Here is a 13,830-nt window from a genome sequence, read left to right on the forward strand (position 1 = left end):
GGAGTGCCGTATGTTAAATACCCCTTGTTTAGAACCGAATACATACGTTTTACCCAGTGCCGTTTCTTGCGGCGGGCGAGCCGTGCAACCGCACGGGGCGCCCGCTGCGGCACTTCCTGAGCACTTTCAAACCCCCCTCCCCTCTCCTCCCGAGTGCCCAGCTCGGGGGGCGGGATTTCGCGGAATGACGCGTTTGCGTCGTGACGTCACGACCCAATCGCGTCATTCCGCGAAACCCCGCCCCCCGAGCTGGGCACTCGGCAGGAGGGAGAAGGGGGAGCCAAGACGGGCAGCGCTGCGCAGACGAGGGAGAGGCGGCAGAAGAGCGGGAAGAACCGCTTCAAATGTAAGTCAGCCCCTCTCCCTCTCTCTCTCTCCCTCCCCCCCACCACCACCTGCCGTACTGTGTAAAATGGGGACACTTTCCTGCCGCAATGTGTAAAATGGGGACACTTTCCTGCCGCAATGTGTAAAATGGGGACACTTTCCTGCCGCAATGTGTAAAATGGGGGCACGTGCCTGCCGTACTGTGTAAAATGGGGACACTTTCCTGCCGCAATGTGTAAAATGGGGGCACGTGCCTGCCGCAATGTGTAAAATGGGGACACTTGCCTGCCGTGCTGTGTAAAATGGGGTCACGTGCCTGCTGTAATGTGTAAAATGAGGACTTTTTTTTTTTTTATCCTGTGGTGGCCGTGATGATGAGATCAGATGAGGCCACACCCATCTTAACAAAGCCACGCCCATTTTAACGAGGTCACGCCCCCTTGCCGGGAGCGCGAGCGCCGCATACTTTTCCTCTTTATATCTATGGGGGGGCGCATTTTTTCTTATGTGAATGGGGGGGGGGGCACATTTTTAAATCTCGCACTGGGAGCCAAATTGGTTAGAAACGGCCCTGGTTTTACCCATGACCGGGATCCCGGCTGTCATGATCCAGACAGCGTGATCCTGGCCACCAGTATGTCGGCAGCGGGGCGAGCGCTAGAAAGTGCCGGATCGGTAGCTTGCCACAGGTTATATTCTCCCTATTTGGGTGTCGTGGACACCCATAAGGGAGAAAAGCCTGTGGCGCCTGAATTCTGGCGGCGGCATTTCTCTGTCGGGATTCCTGTGTCGGCATTGTGACCTCCGGGATCCCGACAGGGGGTATCGTGATCACCTCCCATTTAGAACATACAGTATGTGCAGACTTCCACATCCCCAATTGAGTATGAAGCATTCTCTGTTTGTGTAAAACCAATGTGCACTAAAGTGTAAAATCACTTTAAAGATAAATGAGTGTGTTTTCACCATGTGCAATCAATCAACTTTATGCTTATACCAGGGTCCCAGCGCACACAGCTCAGACTCCTCCAGAGGCTGCACAGCGGCGGCAATTGTGAGTGGTGGGCCCTGATGCAAAAATATGCTTTGTGCTCCCTTCCACCGTCCTACTCTGAGTTTATAATATGCCACACAGTAGTGCGCCATGTGACCGCCAAACAATACAGACCGCATCCCAGTGACTGCCAAACAGTATAGAGTGCAACAGGGTGTAGTATGTGATGCCAACGGTTGGGCTCCCGGAGGCCAGCATACCAGCGCCGGAATCCCGACCGCCGTCATACCGACAGCTGGGCAAGCGTCGTGGACCCCGAAGAGAGAGAAAAGATGTCGATTTGCCGGCAGTCGGGATTCCGGCGCCAGTATGGTGGTCGTCGGGAGCCCGGCGCCGGCAACCTGAAGACCACCCAGTGCAACCACGTAATGGCAATCAAATACAATATTTTCTGTCGGCAAATAGAGATCATCAGGGACAGAAAAATAACATTATAAAATTGTAATATTAGAGAGAAATTACTCTGAAGATGGAATCTAGAGTTGTATTGTAACCTCAACCTTAGTGTATATTTTAAAACACCTTCCACACCCTAGTGCCATCCTGTACCTGAACTGATAGCCACCGAGAGTTCAGCAGCAAGTCCAGAAAAATTCCACAGTGTCTGATGTCAGCAGCATTGCTCCGAGGCTAAACATATGGTGCGAAGTAGAGCGTGACATGGAAAGGCAATGGATTGAAAGGTGACAAGCACACAATCCTGCAAGGTGCAGCCAAGTTATCAGTTGAAAGAAGCTGCCCCATTCACAAAGTGATTCTCCAGCGTTTTTTCTGCAATTGCTAAGGCCCGGCGGGAATCCTGGTGCCTGTAAACAAATCCCGGGCTGTTAAAGACTTGGCAAGGGTGAACTGTAGACCTTTCTCAGAAGACTGTCTCTCCTTAGATAACGGTGGATATCCAGGAGGCAGGGGCAACTGTTTGCGGTCTCCGTCCAGACCTCCTCCTCTCTAGCAGGCAGTGGCATTGACTCTGAGCACTAGGTGGTGAAAGGTCTCCGGGAAAATGCTGCGGCAGACATTTTTGTGCCTTTTAGTGGGGGGGCAGGGTCGCACATGCACAGATGGCTCATGTGCCACATATAGCTAATGGGAGTGCAGACTCACACAAGGGTAGGGGATAGGCAGACACCTATTGGCAGGGGGGAATCGGCACCTATGGGTGGGGGGAGCAGACATCTATGGGAAGGGAGGTGGGCAGACATCAGTGGGTGGGATGCGGTCAAGATGCCGCCGGCCGGAATCCCGGCGGTCGAAATACCGACGCCGGAATCCCGACCGCCACAATCCCGACATATTCTCCCTCTGTGGGTGTCCACGACACCCATAGAGGGAGAATATAATAGTGTGCCGAGCGTAGCGAGGCACCGTGCCCGCAGCGTGGCGAGTGAAGCGAGCCCGCAAGGGGCTGCGTTCCGCTCGCCACCCCTGTCGGGATTGTGTGGTCGGGATTCCGGCGTCGGGATTTCGACCGCTGGGATTCCGGCCGGCGGCATTTAGTACTGATCCCCAGTGAGCATGTGGGAGCAGAGAGATATCAGGATGGAGAGGAGTTGACAAACAGGGTGAGAACATGTAGGACAAATTGAAGAATTTGTCTCCAACTGGAGAATTCACAGCTGTGTGTGAATAGAGGCAGTATGCGGCTGTGATCATCAGCACTGATAGTTGGTAGGACACCCCTATAAGTCTGCTCAGATGGCTAGACTGTAGAGTAGCAATGCTACGGCTGCACTAAGGTAAGGGGGCAGGTCCTTCAGGCAGAGGGGCCCATCCAAGTGGTGGCACCACCTGTGTGTGTGGCTATGTGTAATAGGGGGTGTGGTCTTGTGGGAGCCTCGCTGACGTCACTAAAGGGGGCATGGCTTCACAGCAGAAGCCCTTAAATACCTCACTCCGGGAGTGTGCAGTCTGCCCCTGGAGACTCTTCCAGCACTGCCGACTCCTTCTCAGTGACAGGAGCCGAATGCTGCAGGTTAATGTCACACTGTGGCACACAGCTCCTGTCACAGCGGTGGAGTCGTCATTTTGGAGTCTACATGTTGGTGTCAATCCTTGGAAGGATGACACCTGGTAGCAGCCCACGTTCCCCGAACCCCCTTGTGATGCCATTGGCCCACCCTACTCAATGCATTGGGCCAGTATGACAGTGCTGAAAATGGTCTGACCAGGAGAAAAGTGATTGGTGTTTGTGGCAGCGGTGGACCCTTTAGTTCCCAGTGCACCTGCAGCTATTTTAGTTGCACTGTATTTTAGCTGAAACTGCATACCCACTGTGAAAGTATGCACGCCCAATTTCTGTGACTATGCCCATTCCAGACCCAAAACTGTATCCAATCTTAAGTCATGTCTACAAAAAAAATGCACAATGCAAAAAACTTGAGATAAAAAAAGCGCAAATCCTATGACTAACTCTGAATAAGGCCCACTATGTTTAAAAATAAGAAAGTGAGCACAGCAGGGAAATTTACTCAAGGTCATTTTGCCCCTCCCTCAGTGCTAGGCTATACATAAAAAAAGTAGATTTAGAAGTGTCATATCTGTAACATAGTAGCATGACTGGGTCAATGAAGAATGCATTTGTATCCCAATGTGTCTCCTGTAATGTTGGATTATGGGGCCGATTCAGACCTGATCGCTAGGCTGCGTTTTCTCACAGCCTGCGATCAGATCTGAACTGCGCTGCACCGCAATGCATAGGCGCGACAGACAGCAGCAACGAGGTTCGCTGGTCAGCAACAGGATGGTGCGAAATTTCCGAATGCACTGGCGATCGCATGGAGATTGACAGGAAGAGGGCGTTTGTGGGTGGCAACTGACCATTTTCTGGGAGTGGCTGGAAAAATGCTGGCGTGTCCAAGCGTTAGCGGGGAGGGTTCCTGACGTCAATTCCAGTCCCAGACAGGCTGATGTGATCGCAGCGGCTAATTCCTTGGCTGCGCAGAGATTGCACAAAATCAGTTTGTGCAGCTCTGCTACACATGCGTTTGCACACTTGCACAGATAAAATACACTCCCACTGTAGGCGGCGACTATCTGATCGCATCAGTGCAAAAATCACTGCCTAGCGATCAGGTCTGAATTACCCCCTATATGCAGTAACCAATGGCAACCCACGTACATTCCTTATTAATAAAAAAAGAATATTGCACACCTTTGCACTTACTTCCTAATATGTAGAATACATGTAACACATTCAGCTATCGTTTTTGCTGTCAGCTATTGAGACAAATTAAAGCTGATATGTGATTTGTGGCCAGGGGTTACAGCACATGGGCGGGATGTAATGAAGTCCGAGTTTGGTGGCAGTGTGGGATGCCAGACGAACTCGGACATTTCTAAATGATTGCCCCTTTTAAAGAAAAATGTCCGAGATCGGCCGGCATCCTGCCGAGCTCGAACTTCATTACATCCCACCCCATGTGATTTGTTTGCACCAATAAATAAGATCAATGTTTGCACTATACTATTAACAAAGTGCAATGATCTTAAATATTTCTAATTTTGCGTTTAATGAGCAAAATGTATCAGGCAGGCAATTATTAAACTTTAGACTAAGCTGTCAGATACCATGACTATGAAAGATCTCTGTGACACGATGTTGTTGGCTGTGGTTGCAATAAACCATCTGGGAATTATGGGAAAATTGCCCACTTGGCAATACATAACAATGAGTCATGCCTCAGACTGCTGCCAGCTCAATGAGAGGATTTTCTGGGTTTTAAGTACAGGCAACGATTACAATATTCTCTCTATTTTCAAATGCTTATACGCTTTTCTATTCTGAATATTTTAAATGCCAGTAGAGAAACCAAGATAATTTATCCCTTTCTAAATGGGCTTGCTAGTGATGGTCCCAGTGAAAATTCAGAGAAGCTGTCAGGTGAATTGGAACATAACAAAAAGGAAGATTTGAAAACAAGGAACGTGTCTGTGTGAGAAACAGAGTATCCCAGGATAGAATTCCCTCACATTTGTGCCCAGAACAAACCCACTGACTGTTTCATGTAACATTGTATCCAGGGCTGTTACAGCTCATTCGGTATGGTTTCTCTGGTACACCTGGGTGTTTTTATGGCAATAATACAAAAACAATGTGTATCTACATTTTATAAATATCAACCTTTTATAAAAAAGAGAGATAAGGAACAATAATGTTCTCCTTAATTATCAGCATATCCCAGCTTCTGGCAAACTGTCATGTAAAGCTAAACATACTGTATCTTATTTGCTTTAAATAGTATCAGCAGATTTGGCACAATATCATCAAACATGCTCTCTGGCATTTCTTATATTATAAAGCTGTTTGGAAAGTATTAACCTTTTCAGAAATCATACTCTGCATTTTTGGTATGATTTAACCTTATTATGGTTCATTTCTGAAAATGCAAAACTGGGCCTAGGGCACAAATGCTATTTGCTCTTGTTCCAATATAGGCCCTCATTCTGAGTTGTTCGCTTGGTAATTTTCTTCGCATTGCAGCGATTTTCCGCTAATTGCGCATGTGCAATGTTCGCACTGCGACTGCGCCAAGTAAATTTGCTATGCAGTTATGTATTTTACTCACGGCATTACGAGGTTTTTTCTCCGTTCTGGTGATCGTAATGTGATTGACAGGAAGTGGGTGTTTCTGGGTGGAAACTTGCCGTTTTATGGGTGTGTGTGAAAAAACGCTGCCGTTTCTGGGAAAAACGTGGGAGTGGCTGGAGAAACAGGGGAGTGTCTGGGCGAACGCTGGGTGTGTTTGTGACGTCAAACCAGGAACGAAACTGACTGAACTGATCGCAGTGGCAGAGTAAGTATCGAGCTACTCAGAAACTGCAAAGAAATTTCTATTCGCAATTTAGAGAATCTTTCGTTCGCAATTTTGCTAAGCTAAGATTCACTCCCAGTAGGCGGCGGCTTAGCGTGTGCAATGCTGCTAAAAGCAGCTTGCGAGCGAACAACTCGGAATGAGGGCCATGTTGCTCCTGATGAAGCTGGATTGTACTCATACCAGTGAAACGCGTTGAGCTTTTCCCACATCTATCTGGACTCCACTTTCCAAACAGACCTACAGGACCATCACCATCCCTTGGCAAAAATTGGATTCTTTCTCCCACCACTGGATAAAGTATACTCAACCGGTTTGGCCCACACCTGCAGCTTTAAATGGACTTGTCCTAATGCTGATGCCCATCTGTGGATCCGGTAATTATCTGCAAAATACAGTACATCTACTTTGGGAGATTGTCCTATCCCTAAGGATTGGACTTTGGTCATATAGGAAAGTGGCATATTGCACAATTAAGTCTATCCAGATAAGCCGAATTAATTTTACCAATTAGTGGTAATAGGGATATATTCCTCTCTTAATTGTTTTTATATGAATTGTTAATAAATTGTTTATAATTCTATACACGAAGCAAACCATCTCTTATTAATTTATCAGTCAGCGCCGGTATATTTATATTTATTTTCCTCATTCCGAGTTGTTCGCTCGGTAATTTTCTTCGCATCGCAGCGATTTTCCGCTAATTGCGCATGCGCAATGTTTGCACTGCGACTGCGCCAAGTACATTTGCTAAGAAGTTTGGTATTTTACTCATGGCATTACGAGGTTTTTTTCTTCGTTCTGGTGGTCGGAGTGTGATTGACAGGAAGTGGGTGTTTCTGGGCGGAAACTGGCCGTTTTATGGGAGTGTGTGAAAAAACGCTACCGTTTCTGGGAAAAACGCGGGAGTGGCTGGAGAAACGGGGGAGTGTCTGGGCGAATGCTGGGTGTGTTTGTGACGTCAAACCAGGAACGACAAGCACTAAACTGATCGCACTGGAAGAGTAAGTGTCGAGCTACTCAGAAACTGCACAGATAAATCTTTTCGCTATATTGCGAATCTTTCGTTCGCAATTTTGCTAAGCTAAGATTCACTCCCAGTAGGCGGCGGCTTAGCGTGTGCAATGCTGCTAAAAGCAGCTTGCGGGCGAACATCTCGGAATGAGGGCCATAGTGCGGCCCCTAAGAACGAAACATTGCCCGTCTTATACATTCCCCTTTCAGACACACTTTATATAGGGAAATGCATTTGTAAGGGTTGGGTAAGAAATATCAACAGTTATAATGTCGGTAATTCATAATGTTGACTTGAGAATGCCAACTTAGTCAATGTCTAAATTGACCATGACAACTTTCATCATGTAGACAGTGATGAAATGTCTGCTACTGTACTAGCTCCAGTGGCTTCTTCCAGATCCCGGCAGTCATGTGACTGTCACTTCTGGGTCAGACCGATCACCTGACATTCCGGTAACCTACCCTTTAGTGCCTAACCCTAATCCCCCGTCCTACACACACACGCACACACACACACACACACACACACACACACACGCACACACACACACCTCTAGCATAACCCTAACCTCCCCTGCAGCGTTCCCTAACCCTGTCAATATCACAACTATTGTGGTGATGACATCATACATGTCATCATTGTTACTGTCGACCAGTGCTTTTTTTCAGCAGGAACCTCTCATTAAATATGACATAATCAGGAACTGGGTTCCCGAACCTGTCCTGGGCCAAAATGTATTTTCCATAAGATAAGTTTCATTTTAAAGACCATTTTGAGTGCCTTCTTTTCTAAAAACTATCTATCTATCTATCTATCTATCTATCTATCTATCTATCTATCTATCCATTTAAAATGTAAATGTATTGCTGTCGACCTTTTGACTACATCCCAGTTTGTAGGTGAAATGTGACTAATGCAGTATACTGTATAAACATCCAGACATAAAAGGTGACGTAATAAATGCAGTCCTGACGTCCCTTCACTCTTCTGATCAACAAAAGACATGAGGCTAAACTGAGCAATATGTGGAAGAAAACAGAATAGGTGTGTTCCTAAACTGGTATTACGTAAGTCAGATTTAGACCGTACGCACATCTCCACCTGAAAAGGAGTGCTATGAGCATGACCATCATTATGAATGAGGAGTACAATTACACACCACATTTGTGCAAACAGGAATTTATTGAATATCTGTATATGTTGCCATTTGTAAATTACCTTTATTCATTCTTTCTTGCTTAGTACGACTCTGCTCTAGGAGATCATAGAGTGGAAGTTCGTATGGATCAATGGGTACACCCATATTAGGTCAACAGTCAATAGATCCACTCCATATGGTCGACGTGAACATGGTCTACAGGGTTAAAAGGTTGACAGGGTAGTTAGGTTGACATGTGTTGCTGTCATGAAAATGGTTGACCAAAAAAAAAAAAAAAAAGTGGGCAAGCCGTTTTCGACACTCGATATGTCGTTCCACACATCACAGCTTGGCGGGCATTTGAATTTGTGATGTCAGTGCCTGCAGCAAGTCAGAAGGGCTTAGTACCTGCTGGTCGGTACCTGCAGGGGTGTCAGAAGGGCGGATGACCCAGGGGGCCTGCTGCCTCCCCTCCCCCATTGCAGAGAGCCGGGCAGGGAGAGAAATATCTGCAGCCTCTCTGCCCAGCCCAGCACTCGCTGCTCAGTGCTCTGTGCTGAGCTGGGCAGAGAGACAGCGGCAGTCTGTCTTCTCTCTCCCTGCATGGGAGATCACCAGCACCCCCGCCGCCTGCCATTTTAGAAGTGCCCCCCATAAACCCTCCCCCCCCCCCCCCCGTGCGACTGACACGGTCGCACAAACTACATATAGTTTTTCTGGTCTGGTCACACCTTTCCCCATTGGCCATGCCCCTTCCTTTTTTCCAGGCCCGGTAGAACTGTCAGTACCCGGCAGTGCGGAAACTACCTCAGGGGGCAGTCCAGCATCTCTGGTAGTGATGCAAAAGGGGGCTTCTGTGGGGCCATGTATCCTTTTCATGAAGCTACACACCCTTTTCAGACATGTGCAGGTGGGTTCATGACCGCACCAGGTGACGAAGGGCCCTCTGTATACTCAACCATGCACCGATATATCCAGGGGTGCCAACAGTTCTGCAGGGCCCTGGTATAAGGAGAAGGTGTGTCCAATGGGGAGGGTAGGCCGAACCCTGTTCTTTACAAAAAGCTAAATTATGTTCCATGTGCGGCTGCGCGCCGCTGTTCAATCCGAAGGGGGGCAGATGGTGGGGTACAGAACAGGAGTGATCGCTCGCTGCCCCATGCAGGGAGAAAGAAAACTGACTGCCGCTGCCTCTCCCCAGCTCAGCACACAGCACTGAGCAGCGTGTGCTGGGCTGGGGAAAAGGCTGCTGCAGAGGCAGTAAATTCTCTCTCTGTCCCTGCCCGGCTCTCTGCAGCGGAGGAGGAGAGGCAGAGGTCTCCAGGCCCCCCACTGGGCCACTCCAACAGGCCCGGGTAAAGAGTACCCCCCTCTCAGCTCCACTGCTGCTGGCTCCTTCTCGCTGACAGGAGCCAAGTGCAGCAGGATAATGTCACACTTCAGCACCCGGTTCCTGTCACTGCTGAGGAGCTGGAATTTTGGTGTCAACCCCTGCAAGGATGATGTGCAGCTCACCCCCCCCCCCCCCCCCCCTATGACATTCCTGACTGGCTGAAGATTATGACGTCACAAATTAAAGTGCCCGCCAAGTTGTGATAAACTGTCTCCCTGCATGGCTCTCTACAATGGGGTAGGGGGGCAGCGAGACCAAGGGCTCCAACAGGCCCAGGCCTGGTTAAAGAGTAACTGCCCCCTCCCCCCATCTTAGCGCCACTGGATATATCTGTAGATATATCAGGCATCGGCTATTCTTTCCAGGGGACCAGGAGCACTACCTGATTTTCAGGTGCCTCCCAGTCATTCTGGGATGGTAGACAAGTATGCTGCAGGGCTGACACGATATGTCTGGGAATTAAATCTTTTACAGATATATCGGGAGTACACACCTGCCAACCCGCTCGTGATAGTACATTCGATTGTATGAACGATATAATGGACCTCATATCGCGCAGTGTGTACACAGCATTAGTCTCACAGACATTCGGCTACAGTACACTAGTATACATTTTTTTTACATCTATGTTTAAACATTTTATTATCAACTGCAGTATAGAGTATACTACACTATAGATCAGTGGTTCCAAACATTTTTTGAGTCAAGGCGCCCTAGAGTATCAGAAATTTTTCACGGCACCCCTAGGTCAAAAGTTTCTTATTGAGAAATTCAGAAAAAAATATTAAATTAAATAAATTATGTTTATATGTCATCCTTGGGCTCAGTTATGTGGTGAAGGACAAGATTCACTTCTGTTTGTACACATATTTTATGAATGGAAGCCACAAGCAATGGTTTTGTCTCTAACCTGACCGTAAATAATTTGAATTGGTCCTGGATCACCAATCCAGGGCGCACCTGCAAGTACCCCGAGGAACCCTAAGGTACCTAGGCACTAGATACTTGAGGTTGAACTGTAGCCACAGTTCCACCTATTCGTAAGATACAGATGGAGCCATGTTTATCTTGGCTTCTCTGCTGCACCTAGGCACACCATGGTTTATTAGCATAAGCCTTTCATCTACTGTTCTCAGCTGCAATACAATACAGAGAGAACAATACATCAGGGGATTAACTCATTACAGCAGGGTATTAAGTCCGACTGCCCTGGCTCAATTAATCCTATTAAAGGCCAATATAAAGATGGCTCTATCTGTATGTGTTCCAGGATATTGTAATTTAGTGTCATGGACTATATAGAGGTTTTTATGTCATTTGAGCCTCATAAAATGTAACTGTACCTTTGACAGTTTAGTGCGGTTCTTTATTGCTACATTTTAACAGACTGGTGTGTATTGAATAGGGATATTAGTAATACAGGTGTCATACTCTAGACTACACAAAAGTGAATCAGAGAAGGTGCAGCCTTAATAATTAACATTGGGCCTAATTCAGACCTGATCATAGCAGCAAATTTGTTAGCACATGGGGGTGGGGGGGGGGAGAGATATCACATGTGCAGAGAGAGTTAGATTTGGGTGGGTTATAATGTTTCTGTGCAGGGTAAATACTGGCTGCTTTATTTTTACACTGCAACTTAGAGTTCAGTTTTAACACACCCCACCCAAATCTAACTCTCCCTGCACATGTCTGAATTAGGCCCATTGTTGTCTAAAAATGTCAGTGTACACTATAGCAGTCACATATTTTAGATATAAACTTAATTCTGTAGAAGCTAACACTCCTTCATGTATAGTATTAATAAATTAATAAACACAGATCACTGGGAATTCTTGTGATGCCTGTATTTAGAACAGTCACATTTTGCAGTCATTGCAAACCATTAGATAGCCTGGATGACAGCTGACCTTTATCCCTTTTAAATCTCTCTTTGGTGCCTTAATCAATTCTACCCTTAAATATGTGGAAATTGCAGTTACTGCATGTTTAAGGGCAGAATTATTTGTTGCTGGTATTGATACAGAAAGTAGGAGATATGGGTCGGTGTTAAACCTTCACCAGTGATTATGCCCATCCCATCGTGCCCTGTATACCCACTGCCTACCCACCTGAGTACATACCGCCATAAAGATGTGTCCATTAGCGTGGGTTGGCAGTACCCTCATCACATGGACACTACTGCTGCACTGCACCGCTCTGAGCATCCTAAGGACAGTGCAGCCTGCAGTGTGCGGAGCCAGAATGTCCACACAGGCCAGCACCCAGCTAGCCAGATAAAGTGGCAGCAAGGGTGCCACGCCAGGACACTCCGCCCTGTGCACAACACCAGTCACACCGCCCTCCTTATGGCCTTGATTATGCCTTCCACCTCATCCACTTCTAGTTAGTTATTGTCAGAGCCGGCCCTAGGCATAGGCAAAGTAGGCAATTGCCTAGGGCATCTGGTAAGCCTAGGAGCACAAATTAATACAAAAGAAGCAGAAAAACAGTTGACTCCTGTTGGGGAGCACTCAATTTCAGACATAAAGAAATCTAGGATAAATATCTGTTAAGATCATACATTTTATTGATTAAGTTTAATAATAGAGAGTTCTAATTATACCAATAAGTGTGAATTTATAAAAAGTATAAAAAACATTATATATAGCCTTGGCTATGATAGCTGGGTAATCGGATTCCTGGTGTTATAATAAATAATTATGAGGTATGATAAATAAAGTGGTATCTCTGTGTTACAGAAAAAAACTTATTTATGACCATCATTTAATCTGCATAATCGACTTTAAAGAAAAGTTATTGCAGAGGATTGAATCATATGTCATATATCCAATTTTCGGTACACTAAATTTGTGCACTGCTTGCAATTTAGCATGCGAGTGGATCCAGTGAGTAGCGATAAATTGCAGTACCTGGGTGTTCCAAGGTGGTCTCCCATCCGAGTACTGGCCCGGCCCTCCACTTCTTGGCTTCCAAGATCAGATGAGATTGGGCATCTCCAGTGGGGTATGACCGCAAATAGCTGCGCTTAGACCTTTCGCCCGAGTAGAATTTAAGCAGTAGCTGCTTCCAAAATGTTCCGTGCAGTGATCACAACCAAATTTTCTCATATGTGTATTTATAAACACAGGTAAGAGTGCAGGAAATAATAATGAATTTCCTGCTTAAGAAATAACACAGTGAGGTGATTTGTGGTCACAGATATTATGACCACAAAATTACCACATTAATCTGATATATCATATATACCAGGAATTGTAACTGTTATTCAAATATAACAGTTCCTATTTCAAAGGATTAATTGCACCTAAGTCCACAGGAGCTCTAAACATGAATGAATCAAACACTGTGTAGCCCATATACCATTTAGGGCCCAGAGAACCGTTCAGACTGTAACGAGCAAAGTTTAGTATATCACTCAATATAACTGAAAATAGTCCATCCACCACATACTGTGGTTAGGACTGAGATAGATACAATTTCAGATTTTGTGCTCAGTATGATGATACATGTATCATTTAGGACAATTACACCACACACTGTGGTTTAAAGCTGAAACAGTTACAAGTTCTGAGCTCAGTATGTTGATACATATGTCATTTGAAACAAATTCCATGTAACAATTAAAGTGACAAAAAAGAATTCACTGATAAATTTTACTGAGAGTATTGCGGACTATTATTTGGTGCTCAAAATAACTTTCCTTTGACAGAACGCTCTAGGAAGCTAATCTATGATCACTCTTAACTTCCTCCAATGGTTATGCAAAAATACAGCCAGCATTTAAATGTGAATAACAGATTGTGCATAAGCACAAATGAAAATTAGCATGCTCAAGCAGACATATGCAGATATAGCACTAAATTAAGCACGGAAGCCCAGAGACAAATTCTAAGTAAAGGACTGACTTTTTCCCCCACGGATAATTTTAATAGATTCAACTGGGAGAAAGATCTTAAGATGTTCGGCAGAAAACTCCTATTAACAATAATCTATGCGAATAAAGAAGAAGATGTAAACATGCTAGATTCTTCATCAGGCACAATGGCAACAATGGAAGTCACCACCCAAGGACTTTTTCCTTGGACA

At 46.0% G+C, this 13,830-nt stretch overlaps 1 pseudogene; it reads right to left on the minus strand.

Annotated features, from left to right (window-relative positions):
* Window positions 1-12,641: 12,641 nt before the first annotated feature.
* LOC134934812 (5S ribosomal RNA) lies at window positions 12,642-12,761 on the minus strand (annotated as a pseudogene).
* Window positions 12,762-13,830: the final 1,069 nt, after the last annotated feature.

The sequence above is a fragment of the Pseudophryne corroboree genome, chromosome 1, assembly GCF_028390025.1.
Source record: "Pseudophryne corroboree isolate aPseCor3 chromosome 1, aPseCor3.hap2, whole genome shotgun sequence".
Classification (NCBI taxonomy): Eukaryota; Metazoa; Chordata; class Amphibia; order Anura; family Myobatrachidae; genus Pseudophryne; species Pseudophryne corroboree.